A 12703-nucleotide genomic window follows, 5' to 3' on the forward strand; every position below is an offset into this window, starting at 1 on the left:
ATTTACTTGAGTCCTCCTTGCCGCATGCGTAGACACATACTTGATCCTTTTCCCTTTGGGGTGGTGAGAAGAATTGACTTACTAGCACAATCGATGTTTCCTCCATACTTCGAGAGCCAATCCATGCCTAGTATTATATCCAATCCTTGTGACTCCAAAATAATAAGGTCTGAGGGGAAACCATGCTTACCAATGGTTAATGGCAACCGATCACACCATTGGCTGGCCATATACTCCGCTCCTAGTGATCTTTCTAACATGGGTGACCTAAGGGCTAAGGTTGGCAATTTAAACTTGTCCACAAATCCCCTTGATATGTATGAATGTGACGCACCAATGTCAAAAAGAATAAGGGCGGTACATGACTTAATCAAAAACTTACCAATCACTGCGTCAGGCTGCTCTTCAACTTCCTCCACGTTGATGTGGTTCACCTGACCTCTGGTGAAGGGATTTGGCTTCTTCCCTGAGCTTCCATTGCCATTTCCATTCTTTTCTTCAGGACACTCGGTGGCGTAGTGTCCAGTCTTCGCGCACTTGAAAAAAGTAACGTGACATAGATCCTTCTAGGCGGGTGTAGTGGGGTTGGAACGGTTCTGACTGGTGTTTCCTCCATTCCCATAACCATTCTTAGGGACACTGTGGTTGTGTGAACTTCCTCCATTGTGAGAATGGCCCCCATGGTTATGATGGGTGTGTCCTCCCAAGTACGGGGTAAAACGAGGCTTCTGCTGAGCCACATAGTTGTACTTCCCTTGTCCATACTTCCATTCGCGATTCTCTATTTGCTGCTGCTTGCCTTCAATCATTAGAGCCCTGTCTACCAGCTCCTGATAGTTAGTGAATGTTGCCACCATCAACTGCATACTCATCTCATCATTCAGCCCCTCAAGAAACTTCTCCCGCTTCACGGCATCTGTGGCCACATCATCTGGGGCGTAGCGTGCTAACTTGTTGAACTCTTCCACGTACTGCGCCACGGTACGATTCCTGGAACTCACGCTTCTTCATACTCATGGCTCCAGCTGAGACATGTGTAGTGCGGAATGCTTGCTGAAACTGATCCCAAGTGAGATTGGCCATGGGAAAAGTGACTATGTAGTTCTCCCACCATGAGGCTGCGGGTCCATCTAGTTGATGTGCGGCAAAGCGCACCTTCTCAACATCTATGCAACCTGCGGTGGTCAGCTCCCTTACAATCATGTGGGGCCATTCATTAGCAACAATCGGCTTGGTGCTACTAGAGAACACCGGTGGATTCAACCTTAGAAAACGGGCTAAGTTGTCCACTAGGGGTGGTGGCGGTGGGTTGTTGTTGTTGCCTTAGTTCTGGACTAGCAACTGCATCAAGGCATTCTGCTATTGGATCAACTAAGTGAGCTCCGGTGGAATGGGGAATGTGGGGTCACGTCTCGGGGGCATCTAATAGGTTTAGAGGGGTGAGAACAGAATAGAATAAGGTCTAAAGAGAGATTTCACTACCCATATGCACATGAAACAAACACATTCATTTCACACCACTCAATTCAAACAAGGTTCATACAATCGATCTAAGCTACCGTTAAAAATCTCGCGGACTACTACTATATACATGGAGGGTGTTCTAATGGTAATATGGTGGTCGACTAGAAATTTTGATCGGTGGAAGACTCCATAATATCTGCTCCAGCTTCGTCATCATAATCATCATCGCTGTCGGGGTCGGAGTCCGTGTCGTCTAGTATGATGTAATCTTTTGAACGAATATCCACTCCAGGTTCGGGATCCCCCATGAATATTCCTAGCTCCTTCTTCAGGTCTTCATTCTTCTCCAGTAGTACAACAATTTCTTCTTCATATCTATCACGTGTAGCTTTAAGTTCTTCCTCTAGCTCCATATTCCGGCTCATCACCTTCTTCGTGCCTATCATGTTGGCTCACATCTGGTTCTCATAGCATCGAATGTGCTGGTTCAACTCATGTATGTAGGCTGCAATGGATTTATCCTTCCTGGTGTGAATCATCTCCCATTGCTCATCCCGGAGTCCAAATATCTGGCAGGTGTTTTCCTTAAGATCCTTGTTATACACCTCTCCTATGCGTCCAATGGCGATGTGGGCGGCCATGCTCTTTCCTAAACTCTAGGTTGGTGCATCGAAGGAAAACTCGATGGGCTGGGTAACTTGTGCAAACATCCTCCCTGGGACACGAACTTGAATCGTCCAGTGCTCCTCTTCTGGTAAAGTGGTGGTGAAGGTTCTGGTGAAGCTTGGTATGCCGATGTTCAGGTACCTAGTGTTGTCTGAAAGGTGTGTCGTCATTCGGTTGAGTGAACTAGTTCCTTGGGTCCGCCATCTATAGAATAGAGCTGGACAAGAGTTAGAAATGAGTAGAGAAGAGTATCCTGTGGCTTTTGCTAGTGGTCACATCCTACAGTCAGCGTGTGCTCTGATACCATCTTGCAGCGACCAGATACCAATGGACCGTAGTCTCTATGCTTAATTGTCATCCCTGGATCAGTATTGCTGACACATAAAGTACACGAGGATTTATAACAGAGTTCAATCACACACTTATTACATCGAGTGTCTCATAAAGAGTACTTATTACAATAATATGGCTGAAGGCCATCTAAATAAGATAACTACGGAAGCTTCAAAGATAAATGAGTCCATCCAAATCCACCAGAAAAATGAGTGCATGACAACGACCTATCGCATCTTACTCTTCGTCTGAAAATTCTCCAACATGATACGTTGCAGCCGTGTAGGTCAGCACATGGAATATGCTGGCAAGATAACACTATAGAGCAATGAACAAATAACAGCTATCACTACATGCATATTTGGCCGGTGGAGGTTCTACGGTTATCATTTGGATAAAGCTAATTTTTCCCTACAACAAAGGAATATATTTTATTTAACTACAAAGTTCTTGTCATAATTGAGAAGATTCCTCCAACTCAATCCCAAAATAGTAATTAATAACCCAGCAAATTCATTAAGTAAAGTGATGAGATTAATCAATAATTCAAATACCAGATACTCAAGATGTCCATAACCGGGGACACAGCTAACCATGATTAGTTTGTATAGTCTGCAAAGGTTTGCGCACTTTTCCCCACGAGACTCGACCACATCCCTGATCAGATGATCGAGACATAGTCTTTCTGAAGCATTAACTCTTTACTCTGGGTACACAGTACCACCTACTTTCCCATACATCTGCTAGCCTACCACTGAACGAGGTCACACAACTTACTCAACTATGCTAGAGCACAGAATGGTTTGTGGCTGCACATGGAAGTTCCCAGCATGAATAATCTTATGATCCCTTTGAGACTGGGTGGCATTCCATAGGATGATCACACGGGTACTCCGGGATATCCTTAGGACAATACTGGATTGCTCCAGGTTCCCGCAACCAATCCACCTAGATGTGTATTAAAGTAGCCACCTTAAGTTTCCCTTAGTTAAATATTAGCTCTCACATCTTTCATGAATCTCACATACCAATCCACGTCTACGAGCATAGCAATGTAGTATAAGCATCACGTATAATACCCGGGGTTTGATATAAGACAATAGGTTCCTACCTCATCAACAACTTCCCAATACCCACATGTTGTCGAAACCTACTCAGGCAATGTTTGAGGGTTGAATCTAATGCATAAAAACTGGGTAATAAAGGGATATGATCAAAGTGTTACTTGCCTTGCTGACAATCGGAAAACCCTAGGGATTCGTAGTAGTAAGCTTCGCACTCCGGAAACTCTATCATGAACAAACAATAGCATGCATAAGCACTCAAGCATAAGATGCAAAGCTAAAATCAGAAAAATGTCTAAACAGATATTTCAAGTGAAGAGCTTTGATTTGCAAAAGGTATCAATCGAATCGGAGTTACCAAACTCAAACTACGATCAAAAGAAGTTCAAATTCAAATCTTCCTGAAACCAAATTTTAAATTTTCAAAATCATGTTCAAGTTATTTATATGGACAGAGGGGAACAAGACGAAGATTTTGGCGTTGCTTTCACTGGATTTGGATAAACGAGCAAAAAGTAGTGAAGGTTTAAAGATCAGGGACTAATCTATGATGAAAATAATTACAGATAGGTCCCTAGCCGAAAAAATTAACCTAAAAAGAAAAATCTATCGAACGAACGTCCCTAACAGAGACTAATGAACGAATTCATTCGTTAACAGAATCAAACGAGCGAACACTCACTAAATAACTTGACCTAAATAATAAACCGATCTAAAACGAAAAACCGAAAAAAAACCGGGGCGGATTTAGCTGTTTATACCGGTTTGGGGAAAATGAATCGGCGGTGGGCGGCCACTCCGGCGAGCTGTGGCGACGTAGCATCAGCGGTGGAGCGGGGCGACGGCGAGGCAGGGACGACGCAATGAAGGTGGGAGGCGGCGCGGCGGCTTGGGGCGACGCGGCGGCTTGAGGGGAGGGGGAGGGAGGGTCGGCCGACTTATAAAGGGGCCGGGGAGGGCGGCTTGGAGGAGGGGCAAAGGCGGCGGCAAGGTGGAGTCCGAGCCAGACTCCGCGGCGGGCGGCGGCCAAACTCCTGTCGGAGTCGGTCGCGGGCGACGCGTGGCGCTGGGCCGGCTAGGCCTTCGGCCCAGGAATATATATATTTTTAACATAATTTCGCCCCAGAGAAAAATCCAAAATAAACTAAATAATAATCCTAAAATTCCAAAAATAATTTTCACTTTCCTCTCCTAATATTTAGGACAACGTGAACATTTTTCTGGAGAAAATACAATTTTTAAAGATACAATTTTCCCTAATTTACCCAAATAAATCTCAAATAATATTCAAATAAAATATATTTTTATTCAAAATTAAATTTCCATTATTTCCTTGCTGTTTTGAAGAAGTCATATTATCTTCTCTCATTATTTTATTTATTTTGAAATAATTGGAAAAATAACTTCAAATAAAATCACCCTCACCCCAAATTACCAAATTTTGAAAATTCAAAAATAGAATTTTATGAAAACCTGCAACTCCCTCAAATGATCCTTGAGTTGGTTAAGGTCTCTTGGATCAAAATTTCCAAATAAATCAAATTAAAATGCAAAGAAATCATGGATGCATATGATGACCTAATGTTTAACATCCAAATTGAAAATTGGGATGTTACAACCTCAGCGGGGAAATAGGACTGGTCATTTGTCTCTGAACCCTCCTCTGAGGAGCTATCCGTAACCAGCGATATATGGGCTTCGTCAGATAGCATTGTCTGCTCGGAAGACCTGTTTTCACTCCAGATTTTTCCATCACCATGTCAAATGGCTGATGCACACAAAGAATAGCTGAATGTATTAACATTGTTGACAAATGTAATACGTAATTAAAAAAGGATGGCGTGATATAATTCACCTATAAGATGACTGGCTAAGAAGGATGGCATTGCAAAGTTCACATATATGATGCCTGGCTAAACAAGACGGCGTTGCATAATTCACATATACGATATAGAAACTAAACAGATGGCATTCATACAAAGCATGTTTAAACTAAGCAGATGACATATTTGGTGCATAAAGTAAGCAATGCAAGGCACCATATGCATGATATGACCAACATCAGCATGCCAAGTTAGAGAGAAGACCTTAGGGGGTAAATAGGAGTGGTCTGCTCCTTCCGAATCCCCCTCAGAACAGTTATCTTCCTCTTGATTACAATCTGAAATGGGTGGAGGGGGGATGCCTTTGCGCCAACCATGGAGCGACGTATGCAAGACATTTTATTGCCATGCAAGGCTCGTCTCTTTTTCTCTACATGTTCAGTTCCATTGTGTACAATAACTGACATGCGTATGAATAAAACATAGTGATATTATGTAAGGAGTGCATGCAGAAATCCAGAGTGATGGTAGCAACCTGTGGATAGACCCAAAACGAATGATAGCAGGAAGATAATGGCTTCAGTTAAAAATACAGATAATGGCTTCTTTACTGTTTGTTTCCCACTAAACATGAAACTCATAGTAGACACCAGAGATTAACCAGATGGTAGACATATACTATTGATTGCGGCCCCAATATGTACCCCACAACCATTTAAAAACTCAAGCTTGAGCATCAGTTTGGAGCAGACTCAGAGTCTAATCGGTGAACAGGACGATAAAGTAGCATGTAATATTAAGTGATGCATAATGCTACTTCTTGAGCTTGCGTTGGTTTTTCCCTTAAAGAGGAAAGGGTGATGCAGCACAGTAGGGATAAGTATTTCCCTAAGTTAAGAACTAAGGTATCAATCCAGTAGGAGAAACGCGCAAGTCCCCAATAGATGCACCTACACAAACAATCAAACACTTGCACCCAACGCGATAAAGGGGTTGTCAATCCCTTCACGGTCACTTACAAAGGTGAGATATGATAGAGATAGATAAAACTAAACAAAATATAAAATATTTTTGGGTTTTTTGGTTTATAGATCTAAAAATAAAAGATTGCAAAATAGTAGATCGGAAACTGCTATAATGGAAAATAGACCCGGGGGTCATAGGTTTCACTAGAGGCTTCTCTCTTGAAGGCAAATAATATGGTGGGTAAATGGTACGTCTCCAACGTATCTATAATTTTTTATTGTTCCATGATGTTATATTATCAATCTTGGATGTTTTATAGTCATTTTATAGTCATCTTATATGATTTTTTGCTACTAACCTATTGACATAGTGCTAAGTGCCAGTTCCTGTTTTTCCGTGTTTTTTACATCGCAGAAAATCAATATCAGACGGAGTCCAAATGCCACGAAACTTTACAGAGATTTTTATGGACCAGAAGGAACATGTGGGGCGCTGGTTGCACCTGGGGGAGTCCCGAGGAGGACAACCCACCAGGGCACGCCAGGAGGCCCAGGCGTGCATTGGTGGGTTGTGCCCGCCTCGGGTGCCCCCGAACCGCTTCTTTACCCTATAAATACCCCAAAAATACCAGAACCCTAGAAGCATCGATGAAATATTCATCCAGCCGCCGCAGAGTATAGAACCACCAGATCCAATCTAGACACCATCTCGGATGGGGTTCACCACCTCCATTGGTGCCTCTCCGATGATGCGTGAGTAGTTCTTTGTAGACCTGCAGGTCCGTAGTTAGTAGCTAGATGGCTTCATCTATCTCTCTATGTTGATTCTCAATACAATGGTCTCTTGGAGATCCATATGATGTAACTCTTTTTGCGGTGTGTTTGTTGGGATCTGATGAACTTTGAGTTTATGATTAGTCATATCTTTTTATATCCATGAAAGTTATTTGAGTTTCTTTGATCTCTTATAGCCTCATATTTCTTCTCCGATATTTGGGTTTTGTTTGGCCAACTTGATCTATTTATCTTGCAATGGGAAGAGGCGCCCGGCAGTGGGTTTGATCTTGCGGTGCTTGATCCTAGTGACAGAAAGGGAACCGACACGTATGTATTGTTGCTACTAAGGATAAAACGATGGTGTCTATCTCTACATAGATAGATCTTGTCTACATCATGTCATCGTTCTTATTGCATTACTCCGTTTTTCCATGAACTTAATACACTATATGCATGCTAGATAGCGGTCGATGTGTGGAGTAATAGTAGTAGATGCAGGCAGGAGTCGGTCTACTAATCTTGGACGTGATGCCTATGTAATGATCATTGACTGGATATCATCATAATTATTTGAGGTTCTATCAATTTCCCAACGGTAATTTGTTTACTCACTGTTTGCTATCTTTCTTGAGAGAAGCCACTAGTGAAACCTACGGCCCCCAGGTCTTCTTTCTCGTATATTTGCTTGCGATCTACTTTTCCTTTGCATTTTTATTCAGATCTGAAAGTGCGTTATATGGACTAGAGGGGGGTGAATAGGCGATTTTTATGAAATTCTTCACTGAGGAATTTGCTGGTGAGGAAATTCCTTAGCGAAGAACTACTAGCAGCGGAATAAGTACTCAAAAGTAAACACAACAGGATACAAGCATAGTCATCATGATGAAATGAAGACAGGCACAGAGTACAGGAAGCGTAATCACAGGATAACTCAGGATGAAGACAAACAGACTGAAGAAATTGAACTGAGGAAATTGAGAAAGTCTTCAGTCAAAGTCTTCAAACACAGATATGAACAAGCATACATCACAGTTATGAGGAAATGAAAGAGTTGAGGAAATAGAACCAGTAAGCTCAGTGAAGACAATGATTTGGTAGACCAGTTTCAACTGCTGTCTCAGTTGTACGTCTGGTTGGAGCGGCTGAGTATTTAAACTCGAGGACACACAGTCCCGGACACCCAGTCAAGGACACTTAGTCCAAGACACCCAGTCCTCACCGTATTCTCCTTGAACTAAGGTCACACAGACCTCGTCCAATCACTCGCGGTAAGTCTTCAGGCGACTTCCAAACCTTCACAAACTTGGTCACTCGGTGATCCACAATTCATCTTGGATGCTCTAGACCATGACGCCTAACCGTCTGGAAGAAGCATAGTCTTCAAAGGTAACAAGCGTCGGATCCACTCAGGATCAATCTCTTCAGTGATGCTTAATCACTTGGGGTTTGTAGGTGTTTGGGTTTTGGGTTTTTGGGTTTTCCTCACTTGATGATTTTCGCTCAAAGTCCTCGGAGGATGGGTTGCTCTCAAATGACAAGTGTCAGTTTCTCTCGGAGCAGCCAACCAGCTAGTGGTTGTAGGGGGGTGGCTATTTATAGCCTAGGGAGCAGCCCGACATGATAAGACATAAATGCCCTTCAATGATATGACCGTTAGGTGGATAGATATTTTGGGACAGCTGGCGCATAGCACAACAACGGTCGGAATTTTGAGTAGAAAAATCCTCAGGGCTATCATGTTCCTCACTATGTAGGCAATCCGCACTAGCGAATTCCTAACTCCTTAGTCAGGACAAATTCCTCAGAGACCAGAAGAACTTCGTCTCTGTCACTGAAGAAATTGACTGAACTGTATGAGATTTCCAATGGCTTCACTCGAAGGGATTGGTAGGTGTAGGATTTGAGTTGAGCATCACATGGAAATTTTTCCTTAGTATTTCCTCGACCCCCTTTAATAGTACCGTGTTTCCTATGACTCAAGAAAGATAAAAACAAAACTATGAAGACGAAAGTCTTCAAGCTTCATATTTCTCGCTTGAATATCAAGTCTTCATGGACACAACAATTTCTTCACTTTCAAAGTCTTCATGAAAGTCTTCAGAAATACCAAAATCTTCAGTCAAAGATATTCATTTTTAGGGGTCGAATTTTCCTGTAAATATCAAACTCCTCATAGACTTATAGACCTGTGTACACTCACACACGCGTTAGTCCCTTAACGTATAAGTCTTCAATACACCAAAATCACTAAGGGGAACTAGATGCACTTACAATCTCCCCCTTTTTGGTGATTGATGACAATATAGGTTAAGTTTTCAACGGGGATAAACATATGAAGTGTAAATACTGATATTGAGGAATTTGATTGCAAGATATAGAAGAACTCCCCCTGAAGATGTGCATAGTGAGGAATTTGCTTTTGAAGCAATGCACACTTAAAGAGTTGAATCATGGAGATCTCCCCCTATATCTTGTCATTCATACGCGCATTTAACATATAATATGAAGAATTTGAAATGCATGATGAAATATGGTGCCTGATGAAATTCAGCATGCATGCAATAATATTAACGAGGAATAAGCATGTAGAATAGTGCATCAAGAGTATCAGAGCATAGTGCATCAAAAGTATCAGAGCACCATCGGGTTTAAGATTACAACTCGATCCAATAAAGTTTCAGAAGAACGAGAGTTGTAACTTAGCAAAAAAACGCCCATATAGTAGACCCGCTTGAAGACTAACTCATATTTCTCCCCCTTTGTCATCGAATGGCCAAAAGGATCAAAAATGAGGACTAATGCCCCTGAAGATAATCATGTTGATGAAGGAGCGCCAGCGTTATTGGGGTCGTTTGTTGATGTAGGGCCTGCCGCAGTGTCGTCCAAATCTTCATGTTCATCAGTGTTGCGCGATGAAAAATATGAGCTGGCCACCAGAGAAGGAACCTTGACCTTCTTGAGTTTCTTCGGTGGAGGTGCAGACCAGTCAAAATCTTCATTAAGACCCATGTTCTTCAGATCTTCTTCACCATACAGATGTGACAGGATGGCCCAGGTGCGACCGAAGACTTGATGGAGGTAGTAGTGGTTTTTCTTCACTGCATTGCGTGTGGCAGTCATGTTGTGAAGAAGTGAACCAAACTGACGCTTAACCCATTTGTGATTTTGATCCACCTTATGGTGAAGACTAAGAAGAAGTTCACGGTTAGTCATCACGCGCAGAGCAGTGGCTTGAGGAGTGGACTTGGGTGCATTGGCAGAGTCATGTGTGGCAGAGTCATCATTGGTGGAATAAGATGCAGCTTTGCGAAACTGACCATCCAATGGACGAATGCCTTCATCAATTACAGTTGGTGCCTTGCCCTTTCCATCAACTGAGGAATATGTCTGCTTGAGGACTTCAATTGGGGGCAATTAACTGAGATGATTCTGGAAATCAGCTTTGAAGTTGAGTGAAGACCTTGTCCTGAGGAATCTCATGATCCAAGGTGCACAAGGCTTCATCTCAAACGGAGACAGAGCAACATTGGCCATAGTCCTCATGAAGAAATCGTGATAATTGACAGGAATGCCATGAACGATGTTGAATAGCATATTCTTCATGATGCCAACAATTTCCTCATCAGATGAGTCGTGGCCTTTGAGAGGACTGATTGTCCTTGTAAGAATACGATAGACAGTTCTGGGCACGTACAACAATTCCTTCACGAGGAATTTGGTTCTTGGTGCTTGACCTGGCTTCAAAGGTTTCATCAGTACCTGCATGTAATGATGTGTGAGCTCAGGTTCACTGTAGATGAAGTGAGCTTCTTCAAGGGGAGGACTGAGTGGTAGAGCACGAAGCAATTCAGAGGCTGGTGCAGTGTAGTGAGTGTTTTCAGACATCCAGTCCAGCACCCATGAATTCACATCTTCAGCATCTCCGGTGATGTGCAGCGTTGCATAGAATTGAAGAATCAGTTCTTCATTCCAATCGCAGATGTCAGAGCAAAAGTTGAGCAGCCCAGCGTCGTGAAGAACACTAAGGACTGGTGCGAAGCACGGCAGAGATTCCATATCCACGTGAGGAATATGCTCATGGTAGAAAATCTTCTCCTTGTTGAACAGCACTGAGGAATAGAAATTGGCTTGACTAGCAGTCCAGAAACGCCTCTTCCTAATGCGAGCAGAGTCATATGGGTTGTAATCTTCGAAGAATACGTGCTCGCCGAAGAAATCATCAGCCTTGAACTTTTACTTGCGTGAGAATGGGTCCTTTGGCTTCGGCAGAGGAGTCTCAATGAGTTGCATCACGACTTCAGGAATCTCAATCGCAGGTTCTTCAGGCTGAGGAATTTCTGGTTCCTCCTCAGTGGCAGTCTGCGTAGTTGGTTGTTCAGCAGCAGCAGTTTCATCAGCGCTAGTGGCTGGAATTTCCTCATGGACAGATGCAGTGGGATGAGTTTCTTCAGAGCCCATGTGAACAGTTTGTGTGGGGGACTGAGGAGTTTGCTGTAGAGGGGTGAACATTGGAGAGTTTGGATGCTGACTTCCCCAGAATTCATCACTGACTACGGGTGTGGAGCAGCCAATGTCCACATCTTCATCTTCCATTTCTTCAATGCCATCCTCTTCAGCTGTGAACTGAGGCATAGGCGAGGAGATGATAGGTGTTGAAGGGATCGCATCCACTTCAATTTCTTCATCCAATGGTTCAGACGAAGCAGCAGAATGAGTTTCTTCATCAGATCCGCCGGGGATCACATATTCTTCATCAAAAGGAACAAGATCCTCTGATGGCCTGGTTGAGATGGGAACAGCATCAACCGGATGTGCAAATGAACTTGTCATAGGCTTCATTTTCTTCGGAGCTGAAGAATCTGAAGCAGCTGATGCTTTCCTTTTCTTCACTACAGCACGCTCTACAGCCTTGGTCTTCTTCACATCTGATGCAGATGGAAGGGTTGGAGTTGAAGTTGGTGCAGGAGCAGCTGAGGAATCTGGTTGATTTTCTTTAGGCACAACTGATGCAGTTGCCCGGAGTTCTTCAGTTTCTTCAGGCACACCACTAGTGGGTGCCCTGGCAATTTCTTCAGCGGCTGGAATGCAGTCATCAACCCTGGAACTCACATTATCTTTAGCAGCCTGATTGTCATCAGGGGTGCTGGCATTTTCTTCAGTAGGCTGAGCAGATGCTTCAGCCTGAGGAATTTCCTGTTGCGTTGGGGCTGCAACATTGGAAGTGAAGTTATCCGCAAGTTTCACAAAATGAACCTTGGCTCCAAGCCAATCAGTGCGATATGCTTCAAAGTCATCACTGAGTTTCTTAATCTCAGTCTGAGTAGTGACAAGTTCTTCAGTTGTCATAGAGACAACGTTTTTCTTCAGATAGCGCTCTTTCTTGTACTACGCTTTCTTGATCTGCCTGGCCTTCTCAAATTTCCACTTTTCTTCTTGAATGAAGTGGGTCAGCATGTGACTTTGGCCAGGAGTCAGCTTGAAGTCAGGCAAGGGAGTGTTAGGGTCCTTGTGCCAATCATCAATGTAGTCGAGGGTCAGCTTGGGATCCAAAAGCAGTGGCACCTCTGATCCTTTGGCTCTAGCGGCCCTGACTTGCCTGTCTCTGATGATT

Source organism: Triticum urartu, chromosome 4 (assembly GCF_003073215.2).
Source record: "Triticum urartu cultivar G1812 chromosome 4, Tu2.1, whole genome shotgun sequence".
NCBI lineage: Eukaryota > Viridiplantae > Streptophyta > Magnoliopsida > Poales > Poaceae > Triticum > Triticum urartu.